Source organism: Hemicordylus capensis, chromosome 5 (assembly GCF_027244095.1).
Source record: "Hemicordylus capensis ecotype Gifberg chromosome 5, rHemCap1.1.pri, whole genome shotgun sequence".
In the NCBI taxonomy this organism is placed as follows: Eukaryota; Metazoa; Chordata; class Lepidosauria; order Squamata; family Cordylidae; genus Hemicordylus; species Hemicordylus capensis.
In genome coordinates this window covers 48,716,490-48,730,450 of record NC_069661.1, presented here as the reverse complement: position 1 = coordinate 48,730,450, position 13,961 = coordinate 48,716,490, and the positions used below count along the sequence as shown (strand labels likewise).

At 43.8% G+C, this 13,961-nt stretch overlaps 1 long non-coding RNA gene across 3 annotated transcripts in view; it reads left to right on the top strand.

The window, feature by feature from the left end:
• Window positions 1-13,961, top strand: part of LOC128328014 (uncharacterized) — a 60,494-nt gene that overhangs the window by 6,829 nt on the left and 39,704 nt on the right. The window contains exon 2 of one of the 3 annotated variants that reach the window (XR_008308949.1): window positions 11,725-11,841. The exons of the other annotated variants lie outside the window; for them this stretch is intronic. This is a non-coding gene — a long non-coding RNA (uncharacterized LOC128328014). The remainder of the gene's footprint in view (window positions 1-11,724; window positions 11,842-13,961) is intronic. 3 annotated transcript variants of the gene reach the window in all.

The following is a 13,961-nucleotide window of genomic DNA, read 5'->3' as shown; positions in this document are numbered from 1 at the left end:
CAGCTGGGCCCAGCCACCTCTCCTCACTACCACCACCTCCTCCTCCTCGCTGCCGCCGCCCCATCACCGTCCTCTTGTCCCCCCCATTTTCTTTCCCTCCCCCCGGCGATGCCTCTGCTGCTGCATTTCATCCCACCAAACATCCCCACGCATCCCCACATCCCCACGCATCCGCATGCATTTCTGGCCCTGCATTTCTGCCCTCCACGCACTGGCTTAGTGAAATAATTATATAGATAAGCATATACAGAAAATGGAAGCTCTCTTTATATTGCAAGTAGGCAATGAATGATGAATGTGTATTAAAACAGCAGGTGTCAACTTTTTACAGCTGATCATGATTACAAGTTTCCATTTATATATGACTGTAAATTGCTTTGAGCACTTTTGTCAAAAAGTAGTATATAAAGCTTCATAGTAATAATGGTACTCAAGCAAACCGAATGTTTACCATCATAAGAGAGTCCATCTCCATCTGCTGAATTCTTGACTAAGTATATGTTTCAGATATTAGTCATCATTCTTATAATTTCAATTTGATCAGGACTTTAAGGAAATGGTTTTCATCCTTCTGGCATTAGGTTATGCCTGAGATAATAATCTTAGAGAACCAGTGTGGTGTAATAGTTAGGGTGTCAGACATAATGAGAAACATGAGGCAAACTCACTAGGGATGTGAACAGAACCTTTATGGGCCTCCGAAGCAGTTTGAAAGACTGGCAGTTTCCCTGGTTCAAAGGGGGGGCATAGCTTTAAGGGTGGGGGAGGGTTCCCTTACCCCTCCCACCACATTTCCCCCACTACTGCTCCATTTAAAAAGTCTCCATTGGGGCAGCAGAGTACCTCCCTGCCACCCCGGTGTCCTCCTTGGCCAGAAGTAAAAGGAAGTACCCAGCATGCAAATTTCCACTCAGCCATGATATTCGCTGGGTGACCTTGTGCTAGTTGTACTCCCTCAGCCTAGTCTATCACACAGGACCATAGTAAGAATAAAAATGAGGAAGGGAGAACCATGAAAGCCACCCTGAGCTACTTAAGAGAAAGGACAGGATAAACTGAAATAAATAAATAAATAAATAAATAAATAGCAATTTCTGTTTAAACTGTCAAAGACCAAAAAGTATTGTTTGATTGTGTGAGTAAAGATGATGGCCCTGTTCCACACACCACATCTCCCCCTCACCTACATATTAGGATTTCCGTGTTCCATAGGAAGCTGCCATATACTGAGTCAGACCATTGGTCTATCTTGCTCAGTATTGTCTTCACAGACTGGCAGCGGCTTCTCCAAGGTTGCAGGCAAGAATCTCTCTCAGCCCTATCTTGGAGAAGCCAGGGAGGGAACTTGGAACCTTCTGCTCTTCCCAGAGCGGCTTCATCCCCTGAGAGGCATATCTTGCAGTGCTCACACATCAAGTCTCCCATTCAGATGCAACCAGGGTAGACCCTGCTTAGCTATGGGGACAAGTCATGCTTGCTACCACAAGACCAGCTCTCCTCTCTCCTTGAGCTCTCTCTTCTCTCCTTGAGAAGTTCCAGTGAGCAGCTGTGTAGCTTTGTGCATACATAAAGGTGTTGTGGACCATGTTCTATAGAAATAAGAGCACTATATGACCACTCTCCAAACCACATGTCAGTAGTACTATTGGAGCTATTCTACAACAGAACAATTGGAGTCCTTGAGGGGAGCTGAAGAGGAGGGAGGTTTTCCAATGGACCTCAAGATACTATCCAAGAACTGAACTAGTTCTTGTGCTTCCCAAGGCTATTTGGTTCATAATTTTGTCTCTCATTATGTTTCCCATTGCTTTTCTCTCCCTCTTTGCATGGCAAACATGCTGAATCAGGCTGCAAAAGTAGGTAATGGGATCAGGCAAGTAATGCTGGATCAGGCTGCAATGCAAGCACGTAATTAATGGGGAATATATATTAAAACTACAGATGTCTACTTTTTACAGCTGATCATGATTACAAGTTTCCATTCATATAGTATTGCTGTAATTCATTAGGAAGAGTGATCAAGTTGTTCATTTCAATAGTTACAAGAATAAATCACAAATCTGGCCCATCATCTGGATTTATAGAACTCGAGCTTCAATGCAGTCCAGTTTGGAAAGACTGACTGGTCGAATTTCGATTGTCTGGGAGCAGATTTATCATGCTGTGCTTGGCTGCTTTGGGCTCTGCTGTGCTGTGCTGATGAAGCAAAAGAGAAATCATCCTGCTTAACTAGCTTTGGTTTATGGCTGCTTTGCACTGGGGGTGAAAAGCTTTAGAAACATAAAGCAGTGGTGGCTGGTGGGGGTGGCGCTGGGGGTCTAGCAGCAAGATATACCTTTAAGAAGTAATTACCCACCAGCAGTGTTCCCTCTAACAGGGATTCCCAGATGTTATTGACTACGTCCCATAATCCCCAAGCAAAAGCCATTGCACCTGGGGATTCTGGGAGCTGTAGTCAACAACATCTGGGAATGACATCCCATGCAATGGCTGCTGTGGCTCGAGCACTCACATGGCCTCTGTTCAGGCATGGGGCTATTTCGGTGGCCCGCAGCACCATTCTGATCACACAAATGGCCTCTGTGCATGTGCAGAGGCCAGATGAGTGCTAGAGCTACAGCCGCCACACAGGATGCCAGATGGGGTGCTGCTGCTCCCAGGAGTTTGCAGGTGCTGGCGGAACTGCTGGTAATAACTTTTTAAAGGTACCTCTTGCCCCCCAACAGCACCTCCCTCACTGCCCACCACTTTTATAAAGATACATTGTAGCCAAGAGAGGGACAAAAGTCTGCAATCTTTCCTTTTGACTTTGAAGACAAAGACACTGACTTATCAGCCAAGGAAGCCACGCAGTGTGGTACAGGAAGGCTGTACCTTAAGCCCCTATTGCTTGAGCTCTTCATGTTTCTGTATGTTTAATTTCCATGGAGTCCTCAAGAATATCATATAGCTCTCCATTAATCAACTTCCATTTCTCTTATTCTCTCCATTATAATATTTACCTTCCCCCCATCCCCAGGCTTTTAAGGCTGTAATCCTAAAGACACTGGCCCACATGATGTGCACATGATGTGCAGCAATGCGATGCTGGCATTACTGATTGGCGGCGGCTGCTGCTGCGCATGTAAAAAACAGACCAGGCAGTGTTGCTCAACAGGGCAATTGTGCAGCTTCGTAAAACAGTGCAGCTGCAGTTGCACAGTGCCAAATCATAGTGAATTACTGTGGGACTTACTGTACTTCTGAATAAGCATGCATATGATTAGGCTGTAAGAAGGCGTTACATCAGACATATCTGATAGTCTCGCATTTTAGCTTGATGTCAAATGGTAAAGCAACCGCAACTGGTTCAATGCTTTGCTGTATAGCTGCTAGTTGCCATAAGAATGTTTTCAGAAAGGAAATCCAACGATCATTTAATATTTCCTAGAACATTTCCTGGGCATCTAGAAATTGCATGAAGTGCCTTCATCCAGCTCTTATTCCAGTACTTCCCCAAACAGAAATATGTGAACAATGAAGCAAAGCATTTGCATCTCAGCATTACATCTTGCTGAATGGTGTCCAGTGCTAAAGTTGCAATATGCCAGTGGAGATTTTGTCCTGCAGCATTTATGATGCAGCATTTATGAGTTTGTAACAGGGAAATAAATCGGTTGTTTTCTGACAATACTTGGAATTCTTCTCCATACAGGCAATTCTTTCTAGTAACGGCTCATTTCAGGTACAGCTTAGGACACCTTGCCCACAAGTGTCTGTTGCTCTAACACACCCGTTCTCTTCCTCACTCCTTTTGCTATAGGCATGTCACTACTTGCTGCTTGAATCCGAAGGCGATGGTCATAACTTGCTCAGCTTGCAAAAGGTGCTTCATCCAGAGGCGTATCTAGGGAAAATAGCCCCTAGGGCAAGCACTGGAATTGCGCCCCCTGTCCAAACATCCGACACCCATCTTTCAGATAACTTTACCATAATATCAGCTCAAAAATACAAGTCAAGCTCGTTAATCTTTTAATATTTCAAAAACTATTTAGCTGTGGGTGTAGCCAGACCAAAAAGTGCTGGAAAACTACAAATTTCAGTATGCTGGGGCTCATGAAATACCCAAATACTATATGGAGTTGTACTTGGAAAACTAAACAGAAGTGCCTGTCTAACTCTCTTCTATGCATTGTAGCATCACTATTACATAGGTTTTAAAAATAAATGGAGACTTTGGCTTTTCCCAGATACTCTGAAAATAATTAAAGGATGTGCAGAGTGAACTGTGTCACTGCTTGGAATATATTCTATTTTATATATCTATAATATATTTCAGAAAGACAGTTAAAATGAGAGAAAGAGAGCAAGAAACTCTCAGAGGGCCTTAATACTAAGGATTTCACACTGATTCAAAGACAAACTCACCATTAATAGCCATATTAATGGCACAGAGCCCCTGGTGGCGCAGTGGTAAAACTGCCGCCCTGTAACCAGAAGGTTACAAGTTCGATCCTGACCAGGGGCTCAAGGTTGACTCAGCCTTCCATCCTTCTGAGGTCGGTAAAATGAGTACCCAGAATGCTGGGGGCAATATGCTAAAAATCATTGTAAACCGCTTAGAGAGCTCCGGCTATAGAGCGGTATATAAATGTAAGTGCTATTGCTGCTATTGCTATATTATTAAGACATCAGATTTAACTCACTTGTCACAAGAAGCAAAGTAAGAGCAAATGAATACAATCCTAGCTCATAAGCTTCAGCTCATTATTCACAAGCCCTGATTCTCTGTACATAGTGCAAAACTGAATATGTGTACAGTGACTTATATTATATTAAAATTTTAAAAATACCTATAGCCCCTTTGGGGGCTTCCTAAAGGCTGTGGAGTGGGTCTGCAAAGGTTCCTCCTCCCCTCGCTGGCCTCTAGGGCTTTACAGGGACCATTTGAGCATGTGCGGTGGCCATTCATATATATATATATAGCCACTGAAAACAAAATGGCTGCCATGCAAGCTCAAATGGCCTCTATGAGGCCTGGCATGGCCTAGGGCCTCACAGAGGCCATTTGAGCATGCACAGTGGCCATTTTGTTTTCGGTGGCCATTTAAATTTTTTAAAAAAATTTACAAAATGGTGCCCCCCTTCAAGTGGTGCCCAGGGCACGTGCCCTGCCTGCCCTACACTATATACGCCCCTGGCTTCATCCTGAAGTTTAGCAAAACTCAGTTCAAAGCCAAGTGCCATATAGTTGTTTCTTTGTGCCAGCTTCATTCTCTTTTTTGAGGTTTAGTGTGCTTCTCTTTATTTATTTTTATTTATTTATTCATTCATTTTAATTCTATACCACCCTTGCAAAAATGGCTCAGGGCGGTTTGCACAGAGAAATAATAAATAAATAAGATGGATCCCTGTCCTCAAAGGGCCCACAATCTAAAAAGATACATAAGATATTTTGTTTTTTTCTGTTTCTTTTCCTTATATTCTTCTGTAACCTGGTATTGCTATGTCGATTATTTTGACTTGTTTTTCTTTCTTCTCGACTACAGTTATATCTGGTGTATTGTGTGGCAAATGTTTTTCTGTATTATTATTATTATTTCAATTTCTATACCACCCTTCCAAAAATGGCTCAGGGCAATTTACACGGAGAAATAACAAATAAATATGATGGGTCCCTGTCCCCCAAAGGGCTCACAATCTAAAAAGAAACATAAAATAGATGCCAGCAACAGTCACTGGAGGTACTGTGCTGGGGGTGGACTGCTAAATAAGCAGAATCACCAAGTTAAAAGGTGCCTCTTTGCCAGGTTAGCAGGGGTCCTGCTTTAGCCCTTGATCCATTTCTCTTACATGAGAATACTTTTGTAAGTCAGGATGCCATGTTCTTGGTTCACGGGACTCTGCAGTGCACTCACTGGCACACAGCTTTACCTTACCTTCCAAAACTGCATGCTCTATGAAACAGGCAGATGCATATGCCCTCTGATGTTACACATTTTCATATGGCTTAGCAGATCAATTTGGCTGCAGATAACACCTTTATGTATTTCAAAGTAGCATGGCAGATGGCCCTGAGTGTATCTAATTTTAGTTCTGAAGTGTTGGCGAGCATGCTGAATGCTTAATCCATGTAATGATCACATGATCATGTAGATTTTAGTTCTGCATTTTAGTTCATTTCACAGCCTGCAGAAGGCAGTGAAATGAAGCCAAAGACACTTACCAAGTGTTAAAGTATAGCAGAAGCACAGAGTGTGTGAGACAATTCCATCACTGCATCTATTGTCTGCCTTACAAGAGTCTTCCTGTTGGAGATGGAAGCATTCCATCTCCAATACCACTTAATGCATTTAAGAGAGTTTCTAAAATTAATTCTGGACTTGGAGCATATGCAGCTCATTTCCCCTTTTACATTACTAATGTGCACATGTGCATTGCTAAAAGACTGCAAAACTTGCAATCTTAATGTGAGCATACATTTGATTTTCTTTTTGTGTGATGTTTTCCATGCACTTTTGCAGTCCAAAATCCATAACACTTCTGGTCCCAGGCAGTTTGGATAAGGGATACTCAACCTGTACTTATTTTCTGTAGATGGTAAATTGAGTCTAACTTTCATTTTGCTATGGCATATGACTCTATTGTTTTTTCCAGACATAACATTAAGATGGAAATTAAGAAATACTACACTATCCAAGTACTATCACAGCTTAAATGGCTCTGTTTTATATGTCCCATCTCCTTCCCAAGTCTGTTTATATTTGTTAATTGATTACAGCCATTCAACTGCCACATTATATTGCCACATTGTATGCATTTTACAGACTGGTTATAGCTACCTCCCTGCTAACTGAGTAAACAGAAACATTTTAAAGTGGTGACTCTCTTACATTTAGCAGAGGGAGAGCAACTGGCCCTATCCACCCCCAGCACAACATCCCTCCTGTGGCTGTTGCTGGTATTCTGCCTTGTGTTTCTTTAGTGACAGGGGGCCATCTTATTTATGTATTCTTTATTTTTCTATGTAAACCACTTTGAGACCTTTGGTTGAAGAGCGGTATATAAACATTCTTCTTCGTCATTATAGCACTGGTTTTGCTGAAGCTAATAACAGGAGTTTGCAAATATCACTGAAATGAACAGATGTGGGAGCTCTTTTCACAGTCAGTGAGAAGAGCTTCGGGGTGGTCTGCGGGAGGAGCAGGTTATACTTACCCTCCCCACAGAGGATCTCCTACCCTTCCCTGGGCAGGTGGATTGCCTGCCCAGACGAGCACCAGTTCCTGCTGGTAGCTCTGGGGATAGGGGTACAGGGAAGCACAGTCGCACAGTGCCCCGCCCCCTGGAGCTCCGATAATGCACCGTGTGAGTCCCCCCTCCCCTCCCCAAGTGTGCTGACACATGATCAGGAAAATGAGGGTAGGGGAGTGCTGGCTTTAATGGGAGGCTGCTTAGGCAGGCTTGCTAGTGTATAGCCACCAGGATTGGGCCCGGTCCCAATGGTTCACATGCACATGCAAAACTAGGCTGGGCTCCCTTAGCTCAGTGTTGCATGTGCATGTGAATAGCCTCATTGTGTTATAGCAGGGCTGCACCCAGAGATGGTACTTGCTGACTCAGTCCAAGCCCTTCAGGGTCAGTGAAAGAAATAGGTGTAAGGGCCCCCTGTGAGCAGCTTGAGCTCTGCAAGTCCTCCTTGCTGCTGCACTGAAGTACAATTTAGACCCGTTCAACTGATAAATAGATTGTAAATTCAATATGAAGTTGGAAAACAAACATTCTTATCGCCATCTAGCAAAGGGAAGCCTGAGGACCTCATACAACATCCAAGCGTTCCGTTCCATCTTGCATCTGAAAGCAACACACATGTATTTATTACATCTGCATCCTGCCTACCCTCCCAAGAAACTCAGAGTGAGCATTTCCCACATGTTGTCAACACAATAACCCTGAAAAGTAGGTCAGGCTGATAAATGATGACTATTTTAAGGTCACCCTATTAGCTTCACATCTGAGTGAGGTTTAAATTCATTTTCCTGGCTCATATCTGTTACTCTGTCAGCTTCATCACATTGGCAGTCAGAATTACATCTCGTATGTGAAACGAAGATGGTATTAGCTATCCCCCAGAATGTGTAGAATAGTGAGGCTAAATGGATGAGCAGGCTAGATTTGCTTTATGACATGTAGTGATGTCATAATACTGCACATTTCTCTCCAAGAGGCTTTCCAGATTACCCACTATAGCAGTGTCACTATGTGTCCACCAAGTATGCTTCCATACTGCCTGTGTTTCAACGTCATAGTCCCTGCACTGTCAGCAAGGTGCCATTCACATTTTTGATGTTTTTCAGATTTTATTGCTGCATTACAGCCCTACAACTTTGCATGTGCATTGCAAAAAAGCAGCTGTATTTTCCCGTCGTAGGAGTTATGCACAAGTTGGAAAAGACTGCTCCCCTCCTAGTGGCTTTGTGCAACAATCAGCTTCAACCCTTTATTTACGTTTTGAATGTGATTTGCCAAGCCGAAGCATTTTACAGCTCTCGTAGCGGGTAATTTGGAAAAAGCCCAACAGGAGCAGCCATGTTGTGGAGTGGTGGTAGGGAAATGCATGTGATGACACCAGAATAAGGGGTGTGATGTTAGAGGGAGAACTTAACATAGGATTGCCATCGCCATGTCATGAATGAAGAATATAATCTTTAACTTAGCCTGAACACATAGGCGCAGAGGACCTAGATTTTCGATTGTAAAAACAGATACATTATCAGCACCATTCCTAGATCCTCTTAACAGACGTCTGCAAGGCTAAGTGGATGAGCAGACTGGAATTTTTTTCCCAACACTGTAGAAAATGAAAGGATGTCCTTTGATGGAAAAGGAGAAGGGTGTTCTGCCTGTATTGCTTTTGCCAGATAGAGACCGGGAAGCTTTGTATATTTATGTGGGATGAGAATCTGCAAAACATAAATAAAAACTCAATTAAATCTAAATAATATACAAGAGGTGGCTACAGCAGTCTTTCAGGATCCCCTGACACCCCGACTGTCTATATAAGGCTACCTGAGTCAGTATTACACGGTGCATACTGCACATTCTTATGGCTCTGTTTCATCTTATGTTGCTGCCATGCGCTGGGAAGGAGCTGCATTCTGGAAACACAGAATTGTTCAAAAGGCTTGGATCAGTGATTCTTCGAGGGCTGTACTCCATTAAGTTCTCGGCCCAGCTGAATCAAACAGTCTGTACAGCCCCTGGCCTTGGTTTTGAAAGAGTTGGCCACCACTAATGAAATGGTACTATAAAAGACAGCCGAGCTAACCTTTTATTTTACCACCTTGGACCGAGTTCTATTTAGCCATGCCACAAACTTTCTATCAGGTTCCCTCCATACGGTCCTTTCAAGGCCCCAATAAAGGAGTGAATACCAGAACAGAGCCTTTACCCATTCAGTTTTCAGCTCTGTTAACTTTCAATACCAGAAACGTATTTAAAACTGGGTAAGGTTTGTTAAATCTAATATAGCACTGTCACTCATCCTGAGTCGAAAGAATAAAACTAAAAATGTGATAGGATTTGCAATTCAAATCACACCATTTTGCTTTTTTGAAAATAAAGTACTGTGGAAGGAAAGGAAGAAAAAAGAGTCTAAAAAGAATCACATTAACCTACAGCAATAATATTATAGCAGCACGGTTCATGATACCATAGGAAAGACATGCATTTCACTTATAGTCCCCTCTGGCTATTCAGCTGTAGCATTACTCCGCAAGTTGAAATTGGGAAGACTTTATAAAGGTCACAGACAGAAGCTTCAGTTCTTGTAAAGTGAAATTCTACAGATCTGTACTCCAGACAAAGAGTTATGGACAATGATGCTTTGGAGAGAGAAAAATAGAGGTTGTTGTTGTTGTTGTTGTTATTTTTGTGATTTTTTTAAAGTATTGGATTTCTAGCAATGATGTTGTTGGGTTATTGTGGCCAGAGAATCTATTAATATATTGCTGACTGCTAATGGAGTGCGTGGATAGGCACAGAGCCTCCTCAAGCTCCTGTTAAGGGGGGCATTTGGGGGTGTTGGGAGGAACCACATGTCCAAAAATGTTACTTGGGGGGAATCCTAGACCACTCCTCAGAACCAAACACCACCCCTGAAGAAGCAGAGAGTACTTTGCAGCACAGTATGTTTAAATTGAGGTTCCAAAAGGGTGTTATTCTCCTCCAGTCAATCAGCAGGCACAGCCAATAACTCTGGAAGTTTGTTGGAGGAGGGTGAGAGAAGGAATTGGGGGTGGGGGGAGAGCAAGGGAAACCATTGACAGCTGGAGGCAGGTGGCTTTAACAGTTACACAAGACCCAGGCTATATAAAGAAAAAAGGGGGAGAAAATGCCAAACACAAAACGAAAGAGAAGACGTTCAAAAACAACAAAGAAACAAACCTTAACAAAAAGAAAATAAGGGGGATTACATTGTAAAAGCAACAAACTATAGATGCTGTTCTCATAAGCAGCCTAACCCTGGCTAGGGCAACCCAGCCTGGGTTATGAGCAGTGTTCGCTCTAAGGTGTGTGTTTGTGCACGTGCTCACACATTTTTTGATGTCGGCTCAGTTAATTTTTGTTCCGGCTCAGGTTGAATCAAGAAGGCCCCACTCTGAGTGTATGTGCACACACAGTGCCTTGATACTGTTGCCCAGAAATGAACTCATTCCGCACATAGATGAAAAAAGTAGAGGGAACACTGGTTAGGAGACTCGTATGGAGTGCCATGATCCCTCCTGATTCTGGTGCTCCCACTCTGCCTGACTCTTCTTTTTGTCCCGGCCTTTAGCCAGTGCCAGGGTTGTGTGTATGCACTGGATGCATGCAGCCCGAGCATACTGCGAGTCAGGTGTCAAGAACACCCAGATGAGGGAGGATCCCTCAATGCACCATGCACCGCAAGGGATGCTGGAGGCATCCCAGCTCTGCCTCCTCCAGCTCCCTATTCTGCAGCACATGGTGGTGCTACTCATGTGCTACCTTGATGCTGCTGCCCAGAACAGAACTCATTCCGCACATAGATTAAAAAAATTAGAGATTATGTGCAGGGAAGGGAGATCATGTGTGGGGAGGTAGGCTCCTGTCTGCCTCCCCACACCAGCCTCCTCCCCCCCCCCCCGCTGGTGATTCGGGTCATGTGTACGACCTCACTCTGTACCAATCACGAAAACAAAGCCAGGTTCACACAATCATTTGACTCTAGCTTTAAAGTTGGTAACCAACATTAGTGATTGTGTGAACCTATCACCCATGTTGGTTTATGCCCTGAGATGAATCTGATATTCCTAGATTGGCATGGATTCACATGATCAAACTAATGTTGGTTACTGACTTCCAACTTAGATTCAAATGATTTTGTGAACCACGCCAAAGAAAACCATTCTGACAAGGCCCTCTCAGTCCTACATTATTTATTTATTCATTTATTTCCACACTATGTTCCGCTCTTCCTCCAAGGGGCTCAGAGCGGTGTACATAGTTATTTTTATCCTCACAACAACCCTGTGAGGTAGGTTAGGCTGAAAGACATATGACTGGCCCAGAGTCACCCAGTGAGTGTCATGGTTGAATGGGGATTCGAACTCAGGTCTCGCCGGTCCTAGTCCAACACTCTAGCCCCTACATGCAATCCTATATTTCACCTTCCTACTGCATATCTATTTACTATTCTGACTCTTTCTCACAAAAATAACACAGGATTTCAGTTCTGATGTGACGTTTTTTGTCATACATCCCACTTTGTCTCATCTAAAGTTCATCTAGTCTACTGTATCAAATGGAAGAACATCATCTGAGTGGAATGAACGAAACAGGGTAATTAAATTATTTGGTTTGTGGATATGGACTAAGGCCTATGGGCTTGTTGACTGTAGTAAATTTTGTATTGTATTGATGCATCTTTTAGAGCTAGTGTTGACAGATCTTCAGGTCTCTTATCAGCATCCTATGCTGCTTTTGGCGGGGGTGGGGGGAGGCCATTATCATCCAGGGCAATCAGCATCAAAGTATGCTGATTGCATTACTTGAATTATCATTAGTGATGCGCAAACATTATCTGAGCACAAGATTCACTTTGGAATAATACATTCACTGCAATCAGATAAGTGAAAAATATATATGAATGTCAATGAACATCCACATTATTTCCATGTTTTTGAGCAACCCCCACCACATTGGCCTCTCAAGAGCACTCCTAGTGCTCTTTTCTCCTCCTTTGCCCTCTTTGTCCTAGGCCATATTTGCCCAACTTCTGTTTATGAGCATTGACTGATGAAAATGACATTATTTTGATTATGGTCATTAATGACATCCTTTGATTAGAGGAAGTATTGTGACATCATTGACCAAGATCTCATGAGCCACCATGGTCAGATGGATGAAAAGGCATTGAAGGAAAATGCCACTGAGAAGAACAGCATCAAAACCATACAGATATGTTCACAATGGTTGACATCCTGAGCAGAAAAACTGTGACATGCTGGAAGTGCAGCCGGCACAGGGAAGCTGCTTTGAGCTCAGCCAGAGTGTGGCAGAGCAAATGGGTGGATGGTGTGGGGGGGAGCAATTTACACTGCTCTTCCTTATTCCCGTAGGTGCTCTTTGCCTTCAAACACTTGTCCCTGGAGGTTGTGCAGCACCTCAGTTGGATGTGTGCATCATATTTAGCCCCCTGCTTATTCAGATCATGAGGTTAGTCCCTCTAAGTGGCTACCCCTAGATTGTAGAACACGCTGCCTTTGAGAAAAAGAGGTCTGTCATCCCTGGAAGCATTCAGAAGAGCCACAAAGACCTGTTTTTTTTAAAGCTTGACTTTGAATAGTATTTATTTAATTATTATTATTTTGTAATGAGTTTTATGTTAATATGTTAGATGGTTTTATTTTTGACGTTGAACCACCCTGTGCCATTTTTGGATGGGCAGTATATGAATGGAGGAATGAGTAAATAAATAATAAAGGCAGTGAGGAGAACTTGAAGTAAGTTAACAGGGATAGAAAGGATGCAGAGAATCTGACCTCTATGAAAACAGCTACAAAAGATAAAATAAGTTCTCTACAGGCTGCCAGAGTAAAAGTTAACAACAAACAACAACAACTACTACTAGCTTAACCCTTTGTAGAGCATCTGCGCGCTATTCCTTGATTGCTCTCCTCACCCCTTGCCACAGCCCCCCACAACTCAGAGATCTCTCCACCCTCACCTGAGCTGCACTCCTGCTCCTCCTCCTCCATCCCGTTGCTTCCATCCCCCTCGCCCCTCTAGGTTGCAGCTACACCGTTGCTGGCGCCTCTTGGCCAAGCTGCAGCCCCCTATCCCCAGAGACCTCCTCACCCAAGCCCCGTTCCTGCTCCTCCCCACAGGAACAGCAGCGGTTAACCAGGCCCTTCCTCGCTGCTACCACTGCCATGGCTGCTCGTTCCTCTCAGGCTGCTTCCAGGCCCAGCCTGTTCCTTACCTGCTTGCCTCCCTCTGCCAATGGCCTCGGTAGCCCCAAACAGCAGCAGCAGTGGTTGACTCGGCCCTTCCTTGCTGCCGCCACCGCTGTCATAGCTGCTCGTTCCCCTCAGGCCACTGACAGGCTTGGGTGCATCCCTCACCCTTCCTTCTTTTTCTCTTTCTTTCTTCTTCACTCTCACTTCCCCTCTGTCTTTCTGCCCTCTCTCTCCATTCCTGAGTTAACAGATCTCGTCCATCTTGTTTCCTCATCTAATTCACACAGTGGCAGCCTCCTTCTCCTGAAGGGGCTCTTTTTCTCTCATGACCCCTTTCTTCACAGACCCCTGCCCACTATCCTATCTATATCTATATCTATACACCTCTTCTCTACAATCAAGAACATCTTCTGACCAGTAACAGTTGCATTCCAACTGACTTTTACCATCACAGGCTCCTCCTCCCGCTCCCGGATCTGCCACTTGCCACAGTGCCCAGCC